This window comes from Pagrus pagrus (assembly GCF_965226575.1).
Source record: "Pagrus pagrus genome assembly, chromosome: 2".
Lineage (NCBI taxonomy): Eukaryota > Metazoa > Chordata > Actinopteri > Spariformes > Sparidae > Pagrus > Pagrus pagrus.
In genome coordinates, this window is record NC_140186.1 from 13,093,339 (window position 1) to 13,111,974 (window position 18,636).

Here is an 18,636-nt window from a genome sequence, read left to right on the forward strand (position 1 = left end):
AAAGTTCTAATTAAGAGTAATTGGTAAAGAGTGAAAGGAGCTAGTGTTACAAAATCATTTAATAAAACTGATCTATGGAAAAAAGGGTCTTTGCAGAAGGCTAAGCAGCAAACAGAGCTTATGGTTTCACGTTTTTCTTTCCCTGAGCTCCCCCTCTCTCTCTCTGCCAGGAGCAGATAGATTCCAGTGATTCCAGTACAATATTGATTTCTGTCTCCCTCAATTATTAATGCGTGTCACATCCGCAGCATCTGCAAAACAATTGCGGCGCACAGGCACAAAGAGCCGCAGTCTAATCCATCATAATTATGAGCAACTCTCCTGCAGATGCTAAAGGAATGGGCAGCTGACGAGCACCAAGAGAGGCCTAGATTCAGTTTAAAGTGTTAAAGGAAAAGTATGTTTGGCAGAAGAAAGAGCTGATTGTACTAATTATGTAGAATCATTTCTGGCATGGGATAAAGGTAGTTGGAATATCCTTATACAATTTATTGAAAAACCCTGTGGTTGAGTTTGTCGTTTGATGTTAAATATTTGTGTCTTGCATGTGTGTTTTCTGTTCACGTCTTATTTGTATTTGGCTAGTTTTGACTCTTTTCACTGACTTTAACGAAGAGAAACACGCTGCTATAGATTTCCCATTTCCATTAAAGCTTTCATAATCAATATCAAATGCAATGTAGACATCTTTCTAAACAAGCTGTGTTTGTCCCCAACCTTTGTTTTCCTACATATGTTGAGGGCGAGAAAAGATGCATTTTCCTGACTTTAATTGGTGTCTTGGAGGTTTTGTCTGCCTACGTACAAACAACTCTACACCATCACAACTACCGTCTACTTTGAATGCCTGCAGAAATTCGTAAGGCTTGAGCATATTTGAAAATAATGTGGACCCTTTTTTGATTTTGATATAACATGAAACCCAATAGTCTGATTCTAATATTTTCAACTTTAAAGGCAGCATATGCATGTAATGGGCCATTAACCACCTTAATTTCCCCGTTTATTATATAGTGACATCTTAGTAACACGGACAATGACAAGTTCCTAATGAATTGATAAATACCATCTACCTAAAAGTTTCCACCACATGCTTACATTCATACGAAGCATTTGTCAGTTTTTAAACCTCATGAAGAAGTTTTTCTACAGTAACTGTAGTTATTCATGATTTATGTCTTTAAGTCACTCTGTATGTACTTAAAAGGAGTAAATAATGTCCTTGGTGCTCTGAGTAAAGTCTTGGGTCACAATTGGCGGCTGCTATGGTCAAGTTCAGAAAAATTTGTTATACAACCTTTGAAAACATAATTGGATCCAGCTTTAGATTTCCACAAAAGCCCTCCTGTTAATGTAAACCTGCTATGGGCTCACTATAGGCTTTGACTGATGTTTGGGGGAGGGGGAAGGAAGCAAAAAAAATGGCTAAATATTTGAGGTGCTATGGCATGTTTCATTTGGCATAAACGTGCTCCATCATCGGGCCTGATTGTCACATCTGGAAGTGGTTACAGCTGCTTATGATTCTGGCAGAGCTGTCGCCTTGACAGGACATGTTTTATCCAAAGTCTGATAACTGTTAAAAAATATTTGTACTGTGTATGTACAGTATTCATTTCAGCAATAACAAGCGTTGCTTTTGAAATAAAAATCATCCATTAATTGCGTGTATTGTTTCGCGAAATAATGACATCAAACAGATGTAAGGTTCAGTTATGCTTATGCAATTCAACCAATCTGGAAAATCTGCACAGGAAGCAGTCAGGTGAAGCTCTGTCCAGGCAGGTCAGCAAGAGAAAAGACTTAATCATCTCCTTTTCTGTCAATCACCCCTCCAGGACATTAGCAGCCCTCCAGACCCCCAGACTTAGAGTGCTAAATCTCCCACTAACGAGCCAAGCCGTAACAAGAGTGTCTGGAAGCTCCCGCCGTTGTCACAACAGAGCAGCCAGCTGCCTGTTAGCAGGTGGAGGAGGGAAGCAGCACACAGAAAACAAAGACTCTCTCAGGTCAGTGAGTAGTGAAAAGAGCCTGAGAGGTGTTATTCGTTTGTGTGTGTGTGGAGTGACGAGAGGGAATCTTGCATCACATATATCATCTTTTTAAGACAAAAAAAAACTGCCTTGTCGTGCATCGTCCACTAGAATGTGACAGGGGTTTGTTAGCCAGAGGAGTAGAGAAGTAATAACTAAAGAAGAATATGTCCTCATTTAGACAAAACGAAGAAAAATCTGCAAAACCAACAATCTATTTACATGAAGTATCACTTAAAAAGAACTCATTTAGATGAGCAGTACAAATAATTACATTGAATCATTTGATTTGATTTAAAAGTGCCCCCAAAATATTACCTGGCTTAACTGCACAGTATGTATTTGCCACCACAAGGGTCTCTCAATCAAAACAATTGATTGTTGATTGAGTTTGATGATGATGTTGTCTTCATTGTTAAACAGCCACAATTGCCGATGTAGTACAGTTTTGTTATGATTTGTCACATTCACAGACTTTGGCATTTTTCCCAAAAGTTACAGCGACAGGCGACCAAAAGAAACACACCGTTACCTTCAGTAAAACTGAAGGAATCTCTCTGGGTTTGAACCTCGTTTGAAACATTTTAAGTACACGACTCAACAAAATTTACAACAGAGGTCTAATCATTTATAGACATTATAATGTGGAAATGTTACATATAATATCTTTAACGGCTTTAACAATTGATTTCTTTTCATAATATTGCGGTCAGATTGACTTCACACTGTAATTCAAGAACTCAGATAATGTACTCAATGTGAAATAACATTAAGACAACTTAAACCTCCACTAAATGCAAGCGTACAAACGTTAACACATTAGTTATACTCAGACAGCGCTGGAACCTGAAGATAAAGAGCCTCATGAGCCGCTCTGGCAACAAGTTGCAGAACTAATCTCCCTTTTGCTGCTGTCAGACGCAGACGGATGTAAAGTGCCACAGCGGGACGCCACCACCAGCAGCGTAATCAGAAGTGACACGGAGCCTCTTTATGATTATGTCAAAGTTATTAAAATTGAAATGTGTTATTTTGACAAATGAGTACGAGAAGACCATGTGGGAGTTGTGAAACGTGCACGGCTCCGTTTGATGAATTGCAAATCGGCTTTGCATCCAGAGGGCGTCTTCATTCATTCGACACAACATTCGGGGGTTCTCACCTGTAGCAGATCTGCTAATTTTATAGGTGGAGTATTGCAGATAAGATAAATGAGAATGATTAACAATGTCTTTACTCTAACAATTGACTTAATGATTATTTTCCCTTTGGATTTGCTGTTTTGGCTTAAATAATTACTAAAAATAGTAACAACTGCAAGGAATTATGCACTGTATATCACTGATATACAGAAAATAGTCTTTTTCTTTTTTAAAGTAGACTCTACACTCATTAAAGTAACAATTTAGGAAATAAAGGACAATTTAACTCTAATATAAATAAACTAATGCTCCCTCCTTTTTTGAACTCTTTTTAATAGAAAGCATCTGATCCCTGAAAACCTAACAATGAGGTAAGTGGTTGAATACCACTTCCCGACCCCATGTGACTACTCCTTTGTTTTGTCTGGCCCACGGTGCAGTCTGTAAATCAGTAACTCAAGTCAAGAGGTGAACACTGGTGCTAAGCTGCTTTCAGTGCAGCTCCGTTCCTATGGGACACTCCAGGCTTTACAAAGGACCGAACGGAGCCAAGCAGCTTGTCACAGTTGGATACACCCACACTGACAACAAAAAAAAAATCTTTGCAAACCCAGAACAAAGCCAGAGATCCCAGCTGAGTGTGCGCGCGCCTGTACGCGTAAAAAACAAACACACACACACCAATTACGCAATGTTGTAAGTCCAATTCTGACTGCTTTAAGACATTTGGAGATTCGGCTACTTAATTATGTATTAAATGTGATTCACAGGGAGATCTATTTTTGCTCCAGAAGTAGAGCACTAAACTTAACCAGAGGCTCAGCGCTGCAGCGGCTTTAGTGTGGATGCCTTCTGGAAGTTATAATGCTTTGATCTATTTTGGTTTTCTTTCTAGTATCTAATGTCCACCAGGGAAATGAGCACTGTGCTTCAGTTTATGATATGACTTAACTTGCTTGGCTTGAACTGGATTCCCAACAAAGCTTTCTTTCCCTCCAGAAGTCAATTTCTTTGTCTCTATATGCTGTTGTTTGGCTTCCCTCCCTCTCCAACAGCCTACACCTCCAGTCCTCTGCCCTGTAATTACACTTTGAGGTTCCTCTGTACTTCTATCTGCTATCATCTACTTCCCCTCCTGTTCAGTCTATTATCTAGGCTGTGCAGTTATGACCTAAGCGCTGTTGTTGGAAATCTAGACTGTCGTTGCCCATAGTTATTGTCTCTGTAGCTATGTATTTGCAGCCATTTATAGATGGTCAGTTGCTTTAGTGCTTTGAAGCCTGGGGGCAAGGGTGTGATCAGTGTTGTAAAACAATGGACACAGTTTGCACAAGAGTCATTTAAAGGCTGCAGTTACCAATTAAGTGTCTTGTTTTTTGCTTTACCTAATCCAGGAGTACACAACTTTTCTATTTGTGCATCAAAATACTGAAAGATCATCGTTTAGTCCATACTAGAATGTAAAATTTGAGCTACAGATCACGTTAGTTATGGATATTTAGTCGCCTTGCGTTTTGTCTTCACAACTCTCGTGTAACAAACTTTTAATGCACCAGACTCTCACTGTGTTTTTGTTATTCCCAAAGAGAGCTAGTGAAATATGAGAGCTGCCATAGTAGATGGGGTCTATTTGGCGTGACTTGGCAGCCGCATGTGACATTCACCACTAACGACAGCTGCTGGGAAACTCAGGTCTCTGCACTTTCAGGTTGAGACATAGGCAGGCCAGGCTAAAGAGTGGTAGAGAGAGAGGGGTAGATTTGGAGCAGAACTGTAAATCAAACGCACACTTGCCAAGCCACACCGCTGTTTTGCAGAGTAGTCCCAAGAATAAGCCGTAATCTCAAGTGTACATTTCCTATTCTTCGCTGAAATGGGCCCATTTGCGTTTTCCTGTTTGAAAGATAAGAACACGAAGCGTGCATCCAGTCCTGAGACTATAAATTTTTTAGAGCACTTGGTAAAAGTAAAACCCACATGCCTGATGAACTCAATCACAACCAACTGCCCAATATTTATATTCGTTGTGATATAACCTGACTATTCCACTACTATCACTTGCTCCTCACAACTTTGCTAATCGTTTAGCCCCCATACCCACAGATTATTAATAGTGTTAGCTACTATTAATGGTGCAATGTGTAATAATTTAAGTTTAAAACAATAAAAATTAACTACAATTATTAACAGAATATGAAGTAATACAGTACAGTACAGTTTTGAAATTTTTGTCATTGTTTTGCAGAGATGTCTGGAAGTTAGCATGCTAACAAGCTAGCTCCTGGCCATCCTGTCTCGTGCTACTACTTTGTACATTAAGAGGTGATTGTCCGATGGTATAGCTCAGGCCTCGGGAGATTGGCTGGTTTACTTAGCCAACCCGCTAACCACATTTACAGTTAGCAGCAGTTTGAGGGTACTCTGATAATATGCTGCCCCCTATTTGTTTGGAGTATGAATTCAGCAGGTGGCCCATTGTTACATATTGCACCTTTTTAATATTGCTTTCATTCTTAAAACTATAGTATTACTATGGTACTGATGGTAAAAAGTGAAATCCAGTCCATATTAGCTAAGATGTTATTTCTAATAGTGTAATATTTAAAAAATAAATGTAGTGTTCTCTTGTGTTTCATGTCCCAACTTATACAGAAGTAATACTTTAAACATGGTGTAAAATACACCAACTACATACGATTAATTTAACTGTAAAATTAATCACGATCTGTAATAGTAGCTTTTTGTCATGTGTCAGTTGTTTAGTCTCATTGGAGCCACCATGAACTCCAGTAAGCTTCCTAACTTGAAACTTTAGGGGAGTTAAACTGACCTTTTAGTTCTCACTCAACTAAAACATAAAGACAGATCATGACATGGAGAAGGTAATGGAGGTAAAACTAAGTCTGTGTTTATAACATAAATTTTGGTAATGGATATTCGCTGTCAAAAGTAGAAAAACTGTAATGGCTGTACCGTGTATGCTGACAGACTGGAGTTAGACAGGTCAGACTGCATGCTGCAGAGCTGCGAGTGAAACCTCATCCTTAGCAACCCCTACCAGTGTAATTAGGTCAGATGACTTGCATTCTACAGTTGTTTAAATCCCTCCCGTAAATATAGAACCGGGCTCGCTGCTCTGCAAACCTCATGACCTCCTACAACGTTTTCACAACTCTGCATTCCAGCTCTCTGTGTAAACACCAAAGTCTCCTTAAGATTAGCACTAAATCAAAGACTGATTTACTTTATTTGAAATTATTTGTTATGATCCTTGCATTCTTGGTACTTAATAATACATGCTCCACCCTCAACCCGCTGTAGGTCAAATTTCTGGATTCAATAAACAACGACAAGAGGACTGTTTCTGCACACATTTGCCAAATTTAGGTCTGTTTGAATATTCCTTTAGACATCTGTGTAGACATGTTGAATTATGACGTATGACATATGGCTCACATATGAACTGAAGGAGTTGACTCCACTGGAGAGAGTTTAAGGGAAAAGTTGAGGGGTGGACTGGAAAGTTTGGAAGGTCAGAGCACACCAAGTCACAAAGCACAATGTGAAGTAAAGTTCTAGCAGCATGTGTTGCTACTGACGGTCAAATGCTCGTTAGGCACGATGTGGCAGATGTTCATTCATGTTCTAGATCTCACTGGGTCTCTTACTCAGGCATCTCACACTTGTGATTTATGTCACATGGCACGCTCACGCAGTGCGTACAATGCACCTCACATGGTTGCTCGTGCCCTCTCTCTCTTTCTTTCTATCAGTCTGAACATATGACTCTCTCCACCCTGGCGAAGAAACAAACGACCCCTGTGTCTGCAGTCATTTTTATAATCCCCCAAATTTACATGCTAGCTCGATCGTTGCAACATTTTCTCCGGAGTGCTTAGATCCTGTTGCCCCTCTGTCACATGAGCCACCTTAGCAACATGTGGGATCTACATACTGATAGATCTCCAGCCTGCGCGGAAAGAGGAAATATCTAAACAAATTAAACATGAAAGTGAAATCCTGAACAAAAAAAAGAGATAAAAGTAGACCACACACACTGGTCAGAGCACCAGGCCATCTTACCATATTTCTTCATGTGTCAGATCAGATAACCACATCCTTTTCTTTTCCCTTAAAGGAACAGTTTGACATTTTGGGAAACATGCATGATACTGCTCGCATGCCGGTTCCACAAATATAAAGCTACTCCAGGAGGTCACAGCTCCTAGCCAAGAAACAGTTCAGCACATAATGTAAAACCACAACTTACACACAACTAATAATATATATTGTGTTTATTTGTGATCTTTAGAACTGCTGTTAAGCAGTGTTGTGACTTTTGGACAGAGTCAGGCTAGCTGTTTCCACTTGTTTCCAATCTTTGTGCTAAGCTTAGCTAACTAGCTGCTGTTTGAAGCTTCATATTTACCAAACAGAACGGAGCATGATATTTTTCTTCGCATCCAACACATGTTGAACTCAACTCTGTCTCATGTTTAGGGCGTATACAGCTTCCATCTTAGATTTAAAGATAGCAGATCTGTTGTGTTGGCCACTAAAGAGAGGCAAATATATTCAAATTTCAGGATTGTAATTGTGCAGCACAAATGTCTTTTGTAATTTCCCAGGCTACACACACACACACACAAAAAAATCAATACAGACTAATGAGGAAATGAGTTCAGGGGTCTCACAGCCTGAGGAAAGAAGCTGCTCTGTAGTCTTGTGCCATTACAGCGGATACTTCTGTATCTTTTGTCAGAAGGCAGCAAAGTGTACAAACTGTGGCTGGGGTTGCTGTTTCTTTTAGTATCCTTTGTGTGACCAGTATTATGCTTGAGGTTCTCAGTTAGTGATGTGTAGGTTCTTTCAGTAACAGCAAAGATTGCTGCATGAGAAGGGAAATCTGACTTATCACTGTACAACCTCAGGTCCAGTCATTGTTTCAGGTGGAGCAGTGCAGCTTCCTGTTGATGCTCACTGTGGCCTAATCACTACATTGTGACGTAACGATGGCTGCATCACATGACACCCTGGAGCAACAGATCTCCTTTTTTCTTCCCTCTTCTGCCCTTTTCCTCTCCCCTCATGGTCGACCACAAAACAGAGCAAGTAGAATCAGCTTGATGAGAAATGAAAAAAATACCCTTTCATTTAAAAGAAAATGCAATATAAAAATATTACATTACAACCAGATTCAACATATCACTCATGTTTATATGATCTAGCATGCCTTTGCTCATTTTCACATTCTCATTTCTTTACTTCTTAGGGGATTTTCAGTGATGCACGCATGCAAATGCCATTCAGTATCTTGATGCACTTCTTTGAATCTGAAACAAGATTAATAGATTATGGAATGAAAAGCAGAGGACCTTCACTTCTGTTTGTAATTTCTTCCCTAGAGAGCCTCCTCCCCCCCGCAAGAAGAAGGGGTCTGTACAATCTACATTGTTCTTTATGTCTAATGCGAGACAGATGTGGCTGGCTCGTGGAGATTCCCACTGCAGTCCATGTGCTCCTCCAGCTTTTTGTCACACTTCCTTCTTTTAATCTGTTTTGACATCTGTTAACTAACTGTAGTATCATTTGAGAAAGCTTGAACTACTCAACATTATTTTATTGCATTAATTTGTTTGCCATTAGTAGACACTTCTTCCAACGCACAGAATATTCCAGGTTTTGCCTTTAGTCTGAAAAAGACAATATTCCTATTAAGCTTTTTAAATGGAAAATGAATACTCCCCTGATATACCAATTTACATGCAGCCATGTTTACTCCGATTAATGCAAGGAGGTCACTCTGCAGAGGAACTCCCTCCTTTTCAAACTGCAGTCATGTTGCTCCCATTGTTGTCACCCTTCTGCAAGTTTTGCTAAACTGTGTCCTCCAAGCTAATCTTTTTCGACTTTGCTTGAGAAGAGACCGTGACGCATACAGCTTATGCAGCAGGCAGTCTACTCAGTCAGCCCAATCACCAGAATAAATGTTGGCACTGTAGGTTTCTGCAAACCATGGATATGTTAAATCTTAACATTTCTTTACGTTGCAACTTTACATTTCTTTAGGTTTCATTTTCAACTTTATATTGTTGTGACAATGCTGTGCTTATGCTCTGCTTAGGTTCCAGCACGTTAGGAAAGGACCGTGTTTTGGCTAAAAGCACCTGCATTCGTCGCCAGAGATCTTCTTAAAAACACGTTTACGCAAACACGGCTCAAAATTTTCCCCCGAGGAAATATCCAGTAATATCATGATTACAAATGCCATGGTCCCTCGTCTAAAACATGTGGTGTCTTCACACTTAGAAATGTAGAAACTGAGCTCACTGGCTTGGAAGCAGTCCAGCCTGTATGTGTGCCTGTGCCACCACTGGACGAGGCATGCTTACATCCCCGCTGATTTGAAACGGCGCACCGTATCCCACAAATCATTGGACGCGTTGATGTAACCATTATTCTTGTTCTTCCACTATCTGGTGGATACAGGGGCTTCTGCAACTGCAAGGGGTGGCCATCATACATTCTTCAAGCACTTGTAGATGACAAATGTTAGTAAGTAGCTATGAGTTTTCTGTGATTCTTATGCAAACTGCGGTAAAAACTCAAATTGAGATGCAAATTCTGAATACGCAGTATTCATGTACAAACAAATGCCCCTAAAACCTGAATAATAATCAGCCATGGGTAGATAAATCGGAGATTTCCGGTAAATGGATAGTTGACTAATGAAGGCCAGGGGTTTCATTGTGGTCACCTTTTCCCTGTAATGAGACATGAGCATAACTACCTGAAAACAACCTAAGATAATGCAGTCAGAAGGTGAAGCTGAAACACTCAAACAGAGACAAAGACAAAACTGCAATAATGAACTGTGTGCAGTTTTTATTTAGGTTAACTGAACAACCTCCTTCAAGGTAAAAAGATAAATTGAGAGAGGGAAAAGACAGGAACAATTAACTAACAAGCCATATCAAGTGCTCATAGCCATAATTAAGAAGAACGTCAACACTAATCCAAGATTGTTTGATAGTGTTTTCTGTCTTTGTGGAGCTCAGGTGGACAAGACACATGAAATATATTTTCTCATTAAAAGCTACAAGGTTCTCTTCTGAGGAGCATCGGAGTCAGTGAGTTGTGGTTTGACAGAACTGGTTATGTTGCGTCTATTTTTCAGGGGCGAGGCTGCAGTGGGTGAATTGTTGACAGTTTTCCCTTGACACAGTTCATGTTGTGGCTCCAAAGCCCTTAGACTAATGGACAAATTCTTCAGGATATCACATGTTTTGGTGCTTTAAGATTTGTGGTACTGAATGTCTGAGCAATAAGTCTGTGAATATGAAGGAGGCTTGGCCTGAAACAAATGGCAAATATGAGAGGTGACGTTTCTTAAAATGTTTTTGTAAGTGACATTGGTATGAATAGCTCAGTGACTTTTGCTGTAGGCTATAAACCGCGCTTCTCTGTGTTTCTGAAACAACTTGTTTAGCAGGTAATGTGGGAAGACTACAAACGTGCAAAACATCATGCTGACATTTACTACTGGTACACTTTGTCAAATTGAATCAGTCTTATCTGTTCAGCATTTCAGCTTTCTTAGAAACTTCTGCTTCAAACCGCTAGTTAAAAGAATAAAATCTAATCTGTATGCAATTTTTTAAATAGTAAATAAGAATATCATCACCGATAGTGAAACTGCCCAGATAGCTGCTGATAACAAGCCACGGTGCCCTAGATCAAATCTATTAACCATCAGCCATCCAACAAGTAAAAACCATTTCGGTGAAACAGTGCCTTCGCTCAGAGCCATTGACACGCATGTCAGTGTGGACTGTTTCCAAAAAGAGGTCAGTCCTGATAGTAGACAGCCGTTGAACATTAGCCCAGGTCTGACTTCATAAACCTGTTAGTCTTGGGTTTTTCATGTTTAATCAGCACAACCTGAAAAGAAAGCCTGCCTTGCTTGGAGGCAGCCTGTGCAAAGCTTACACATGCAGTCTAAACCTTTCTCCGTGCCTTCAAGCTGCATCACATGGAGACTCTAATTAAGAAATGGGCTTCTGAGCGTACAAACCCTGTAACCTGCCCCCAACCCTGCACTATGCTGCACTTTTCCTACCAAGCTGCTTCGTCTCGTCTCCCCTCCGAACCCTTTGTCTATGCATCAGTCAATATATCTGACTAACTTGATGAACTGTGCGCACAGCAAAGTTAATTTCTTTCAGAGTGCATGGTAGCCATGGCGACCATCTTATGAGCGCTCCAAAGCCCATCTGGTCTAAACATTACCGCGGCACGGCTGACTGCAGAATAGGCTGCTCTGCCGTGGTGTGCACATGTGCTTTACCCATTGATCCTGCCAGTAAATCAATAGTGCCACATATTCAGAAGCCTACATTTGCACTTGTGCGGATCAACACCTTTAAAATTGCGTTTCAGAAATGTGCACAGCTGCAAAACCTAAAAGAAAGATATGGTAAAAGCTCTCAGTTGAAACAAAAGAAAGAATATTTCACGTTGACCTTTTCCTCCTCGCTCATTTTCACATCCACTACAATCTGGCACGAAAAGGAAGCATACACAAAGCCAAGTGATGAACAAACGCCGATTCCCATGTTCCTCCAATTCACCTTCCAGCCTGCAAGTCTTGGCACGTGATTAGCTCACAGGCACATTTATTTAGCAAATATTTCCTTTCTGTTTGCATGATCCAAATCCAAACCAGCTTCCAATTAAACAGGAAGCGGAGGTGAACAGTAAACAGAGCGAAGGGAAACATTATGATAGAAGGGAAATTTAAACATGGCACACAACATGGCAGTGGAGGAATTCTAAGCAAGCTGAAAATCAGGGCAGATTTCAGTTCCTTGGGAGCTACAGATAATGGTTTATCTTGAACAAATAGCGAGTTTGGTCATCCAGTTTCCTTTCTTCTTCTGCTCATAAAGCCTGAAGCCATAGATATACCATAGTAGTGCCCAGAATAACTTTGAATAAGAAATATTTGATATGGACTCATTTGTCATCTGGACAGGGAATGTAGTGATATTTCTCCCCTCGTTGGTTTCCAAGCAGCCCAACCTAAGCCACTGTTGCTAAGCTCCCTCTTTCCCTCCACTGAGTGAGTGGGAGGCACGTGACTCTCTCATTGAATTGAAATCACAAATCCTTCTGAGTGAGGGATATTTTGATTCATGGCTTCAGTGTAAGGATTTATAAACCCTTCACCATATCTCTCACACCGTAGAAATTCATCAGAGGGCACAGAGATGTTAAATGATATTTAATGGGTTCCTTCTAACGTCCTTCAAATATGGCAGAGCTTCAGGAAACATCAGTCATGGTTCGTCGTGTTAGCTTAGTGTTTTACTGCATTTGTATCTACCACATCTGTAAGATTGTTACTCTGGTTGGGAAGGTGGTACAGCAAGTGTCAACGCACTTGAAGTGTCCAGTCAATAAGTCCATTCGTACCCAAAGCTAAGATCAGAAACTTCCCCTCCAATAAAAACACATATATGGATGCAAAAAGATCTGATTGTCACTGAGCAGTCCGTCTCGGAAAGACACCAGCTGCTGCACTCGTACATTCCACTCAGGAAACCTAATATTGAGCCTGAGCCACTCGAAGCCCTCAGAAGTAGCTAGTGATGTCATTCAAAGCCTTTGGTAGGGTTACGCTTCTAAATGACATTCAGGACCAGCTGTCTGTCTTTGTGCTCCTTGTGTAGACAACAGGGGGCCATGGGGCCTAACCTTTTCAGTGACAGCTCCTAGCAGCAAAACCATCCATATCTGACAGCCATTTTAGAAGAGGGCAACCAGCCATTAGAAGCAGTGTGAACCCAGTTGAGATTGTGCTATCATGATGGAGCTTTGCAGATCATGAGCCATCAAAAATCCCTTTCAGATATTGATCTAAATTAGCCAATCAAACAGAAGATTGATTTTGACGAGATATATATTAAAAATCACTTCTTTTGGTCCTGAAAGCTACTTTTTTCCAACCCTAACCCTAACCTTTCAGGATTAGACCTGTGTCAGCGCCTTCCCATTGTCTCAGATTTGATTTAACTGGAACTGACTGGCCGCTATACATTTTGACATGAGGGTCTTACCAAGGATAAGATCCTAGCATGGGGTTAGGTCACTTTTCAAGATTGGTAAGGCATATTGACAGCCTGTGTGCATGTTTTCTACTTGTTACTCCACACTTTGTTGACCCCATTTTCTAAATAGCGACATCTTGGCTGGTAAGGAGGCATCTTTCATTCTCTAATATGGAAACACCAATGGTTTTATCTGCATCTGTTCACCTTCTTGACTAATGACAAACAATACCCTTTTTCATGAGCTCTAGCTTTACCTGAATGTTATTTATACATTCACAAAAGATGACTTTTTTCACTTCTAGAATCAGGAAAAGTTTGTTCTGATCAAACCAACGTTTCTCTGTTCACTGCAGTTGAAAGCACCATTGTGGACTAAATCACATGTTGGGGTTTTCTGCATGAACTTTGCAAATACTGCAAGTTTGTTGCCAAGCAGCAGAACTGGAACAGTAAAGGGCGTTTGTGAAATCGTCCGACTTGACAGAAACATTTTCAGCCAGTTTAATCTCCGTCCTGTCTCTATTAAGGCCTTCACCTGAGCCGACGCTATGTGCTCAGTGGCATCAACATAAGAAAAGGCCTGCTCTGAGGCTCGCCACGTTCTCGAGCACAGGCTCCGTCCTTACTGTGGCTCTTAATTTCTTTTCTTATATCCTTAACGTCTCGTAGCGGATCCCGGCGAAAAACGGCTTTCAAGAAGATTGTCCAAGCGTAGGAGAGGCGGCCCGGGCGAGAGGCGGGAAGGGATGCTATTCGCTTTGGGGATGGTTGCGTAACATCTCACTTGCCTCCCTCTCTGCGGAATGCCAGGATAGTGTTTGTAAACAGAGCGGCCATGTGCCTGTGCTCACGTGGAGGAAGCTTTTGAGTCGCTGCCCTCGCTGCCTCACCCCTGAGGTAAACCCTGACATCGATACATGCTCGCAGGGCCAGCTACACTCCCTCCGGCCGCGTGCCACTCAAACAGAGCCTTATCACACTCACTCCATAATTACGCCTCTGCCCGACTAACAACGCGTGGCCTCGTGGAGAAATAAGGCCATGAGTCATATTTGGGATTCGCTGTGTATCTCATTTGCCGATTACTGATAACATTTTTATATGTCGGACTCATAAAAACATCATTAACATTACACAACCCCAGTGATGACCAATAAACCACTCCCAGGCCATAATTACAACAAACTCTCTTCAACAATGAAAGGCCTTCATGGGACAGAAAGCCAAGATTCTTGTTGGGGGTTAAAGTGGATCTGGTTAGGCAGTTATTGATGTGAGTCATATTTTTTGGTGATTTGGCTTCAGTTAATAGACATTCTTTTAAATGTATTCAAAGATAAGCACACGGCCTCAGAACTGATCAGTATGTAAAGCTTTGATAAAAGTCTGACAAATGGTAAAAATCACATAATGCTAAATAAGGTGGCATATGGCATGCAGTTAAACAGTTTCCATCAAAACTCCACAGGGATGTCTGAGGCTAAAGCTCATTCAACCACATCCAGCAAAATCACCTTTTTTTTCTCTTTTATCTACAAGACAATTGTCACTGCTGTTGCGCCGTTGTAGTCAAATCCTGTGCAAATACGTTTTTTAAACTGTGTGCAAATATGTGACTGCTTTATGGCACAAAGGTTCCATTGCAGCAACACCCTGAGTTTGTGGTTTGCTGCTTCTCCCTTGCTCTCCATAGAAAAACAACCCCCAATAGCAGACAAGAGGGAAATCAATATTGCAGAAATCAATACAACACTCAGTATCTCGCCATTTTGTCTCAGGAAAGCAGTGGAGCTGTGACCAGCCAGCAGGTAGTACAATCTAAAATGTCTAACCTGCCACTGGGCCTGTTGCTCTGTCATTTGTGTAGCAGCCCTCTGGCTGGAAATATGATGCGTGGGCTGGACAGAGCGGGGTCAGAGGTGAGGGCTTGGGTTAGGGCTTGGGTATTGTAAGTGGACAGCATTGTTGTGGGACGCTATGGCAACTGGACATTCTTCCCAAAGGTGATATTGTCTTTGCCCTGGGAGTGACATAAAGGGGACTTACGGCCATGACGAAGGAGCAATCCAACCGCACGGCTTTATCTGTAGGTGTGGATGGATGAGAGAAGCTATGTGCATGTGATTGATCTATCTGGGCCCTTCCCCCACTCAACCCCCTGTAGGCCCATTAAGGCTCTGGTGCCTTTTTCAGCTGCTGATGTAACAGCAGCCACACAGAGGCTCATGGAAACACCTCCAGCAAGATTTTGTGCTTGTTTCCCAATTTTATATCGTGGCACTTTAATGCTTTTGTAAATCCTGCAACTGAGCAGAAACTGTTCAACCGCACTGTGGCAACCATTAATCATTTGCATTCAGTCGGAAAAAATGAGGTTAGATGTTCATTGTCCATCCAAACTATGCAGTACATATACAGTAGCATGGAATGAAATGTTTAATCTGCCCATAACTCAAGAAATAAAAAAAACCCAACTACCTCAGCCTTAGACTTTTTTTTACTTATTCAACCGCAAAGGTTACGTCAAAAAAACTAAATGTTAACAACTGCACTGACCTAATCTGATATTCCACATGAGACGCTACATGTAATACAGACACGAAAGCATGCATCACCTGATCTCGTGCAGTCACAACATACTTAAAGAATACTATGGAGACCATCCCGCGTAAGCGCTAGTGTTGACATCCCACAGCCAGTGACCATGCTTGCCGTATCAAAACACAGCCACGCCATTGCGTCAGAGGGGTAAAACACCAACCATGGTTGGTTTGAAAGTTACCTGGCATCTCGCAAAGACTAAATATGGGATTCTCCTCCACTACAAGCTGAAAGGGTGTGTACTGTAGTGTTGAGGCTGCATGGCTCTTCAGAGGCAGCCACAGAAATGCTGCATGTAAACACAAACATTCTGAAACAAATGTTTAATTCAGAAGAGGAAAGAGCGTTTGGCTGTCAGAGAATAGTGTTCTTCTTTGTCTCTCATCGGCTTTCAAGCAACCGACTTTACTTCACTTTTCTCTCAGTCGTCACTGGTAGCTTTGAATTCCAAAAACCTCAAACTTCAGCACTGTATTAGGCTCAAACTAATCTGAATTCCTCTGTTGCTCCTGCAGACTGCCTGGGCTGTTAAGTCCCACTGGCCAGTTAAAGGTTAGTCATTATTCTCCACCTTGCAGGCATGCCTTTACTTTGCATTTTACTTGAGGCCATGTGGCTACATTACGACTGTTGGAATACACAAGCCCCAATACACAAACCTGAGAGAGATCAGTTATATTCTAATGGGCCATTCAGATGTTAATCTCACAGTAGCACTCAAATTCAGAAAAAAGACTAACAACCAATTAGCGATTGGCTAATTGAGATAAGGCCCATTACAACTGAGAATTTACATGTTATTATCATTTATCCAACGAGTGTATATCTAAAAATGTGCTTACTAACACAAAAAAACAAACTGTTAGGGTTTGACCTGACTGTTATCACTCCTTTTCTGTAGTTTAGTTCCTCTATCTGTGCAAGTATTTGGTCACCGTGCTGATGTTCTGCCCCAGTTCCTTTAAAAATGATTACATATCAGACACAGACGCACATTCCTCTTTGTGCTGTCAATAATCTATTTGTCAATAGCTGTTTCCTAACTAAGGACTGAGTGTCCTTTAACTGCATGTGCGGCATTAAGGATACACAATCCTGTCAAGAAGTGCAAAGTTTAATCAACTTTAAGAAATAAGATGTTTGTTGCTGCCTTCTGGCAACGGTCTCTCGTTAAGCCTCTAAAGAGGAAAAACCTGCTCCAGTATAACCATACTTGTTCCCCCAGTTAATGGTGCAGTAGGATTGAGTTTCATTTCCTACAGAGCTTTCTGACCTTGTCTGCCTTCACTACACTCTGCCACTACACCACAATACTCTTCTCTTTTCGACTCTCCTTGGGATTTGCCTTTGTGTCTGCTTGTCATTCAGTGGTGAAAGCAATGAAAGCTGATTAACAGAGATACACAAAGCCAGAAGCTAGTCCAGCTCTACTGCTGTGCACACACTCTGCACTCACTGCACTCACTGCTGGACAGACACATCCAGGTTGGACTTTTTACTCTCATATATACAGTCTCGCTGTTCAGCACGAACAAACACATACACAGGCGTGGACGTGAAAATAGAAAGCTAACGAGGGTACGACTGCCTGCATCTAAACATATTCTGTAAAAATAGCACGATTCTGTAATAGCTAATAATTGCACATAATTGTATAAAATGCGTTTCCTCTCTTTAAACAAGTGTACTCGTGCGAAGATACACTCAAACACACCTTTAATAATATGTGCCTGTTCAAAAAAAGCTGTGTTGAAATGTTGAGTAAGGACAGAGAGCTTCACACAGGCATTTAAATTATTCTTAAAGACAAAAAAAAAAAAAACTACTGAACAAGCAGTCTAAGTACACCATTTTCTATGATGCGTTCAAAAGCAGCAAGAATGTTGAGTGAACACAACACACAGGAAAACACAGGAGGTGTCTTTCAGTTTCAGCCGGCACCAAAAAAAAAAAAAGAAAGAAAATCGTCAGCCATGTTGGAGTAGCTTTATCTAATATCCCCTCCTTATTATGTTGGCTCTTGCTTTTACGGTGGGGGACATTTGCTATCCCTCGCCTGCTACACAAAACACCAAAAATACACCCGAGGTTAAAGGTAAGGAAAGGGGTGAGCAGAGTATTAACACACTAATCAAATTCTCACCTCCTTTTTACGTCCCTCCACTTTGTAGAAATTCCAACAAACCGTCTGGATCTCCTCTTTAACAAATCCTAAAGGGCAGCCATCTTGCCTCTTTCTGTTCTTCTATGAAACAGACTATCCTCCACATCAATATTCATGGAAACCGGTCTGACGTCAGCTCTCATCATCAGGAGAAGCCCGGGTGTCGCTGTTTGCCGGCCTGAGAAGCACGCTCATATGTGACTCTGGCGTAAAGGCAAAGGAGGCGCAGAGTAGACAAGATGAAGCTGCAGGTCGGTGGGAAGAGCCTCGCTTTGCTGGCAAACTCAAATAATCACAAAATCACTTTCCTGCTGAGACCTTCCCACACAAAGAGACAGGTTTTCTTTCCCTCCTCTGCTCCCTCCTCTTTTTTTCTTCTTCCCTCAGCCGCACACAATAGTGCACACTATGATGGCTGCCCTGAAGCACTGGACTGGATTCAGTGAGCAGGACAGGACTCCACCCCCCAGTGCATTTTATGCTGAATATTGCACCGGTCTCAACTGTCTGACTGTGGCTGAGCACAAGATGCCTCCACCCCCTTCCTTTTCTCAGACAGGAAGCTGAGTGACTCAGGGTTTTTC

The 18,636-nt window shown here is 41.4% G+C and overlaps 2 protein-coding genes across 3 annotated transcripts in view; one reads left to right on the forward strand and one right to left on the reverse strand.

Annotated features, from left to right (window-relative positions):
• tet2 (tet methylcytosine dioxygenase 2) overlaps positions 1 to 18,490 on the reverse strand; it is a 30,388-nt gene extending 11,898 nt beyond the window's left edge. For both annotated transcript variants that reach the window (XM_084376130.1, XM_084376129.1), the window contains exon 1: positions 18,032 to 18,490. The gene's annotated coding sequence lies outside the window, so the exon portion shown is untranslated. The remainder of the gene's footprint in view (positions 1 to 18,031) is intronic.
• Positions 1,855 to 18,636, forward strand: part of cxxc4 (CXXC finger 4) — a 76,036-nt gene continuing 59,254 nt past the window's right edge. Inside the window, exon 1 of the mRNA XM_084376170.1 lies at positions 1,855 to 2,009. The gene's annotated coding sequence lies outside the window, so the exon portion shown is untranslated. The remainder of the gene's footprint in view (positions 2,010 to 18,636) is intronic.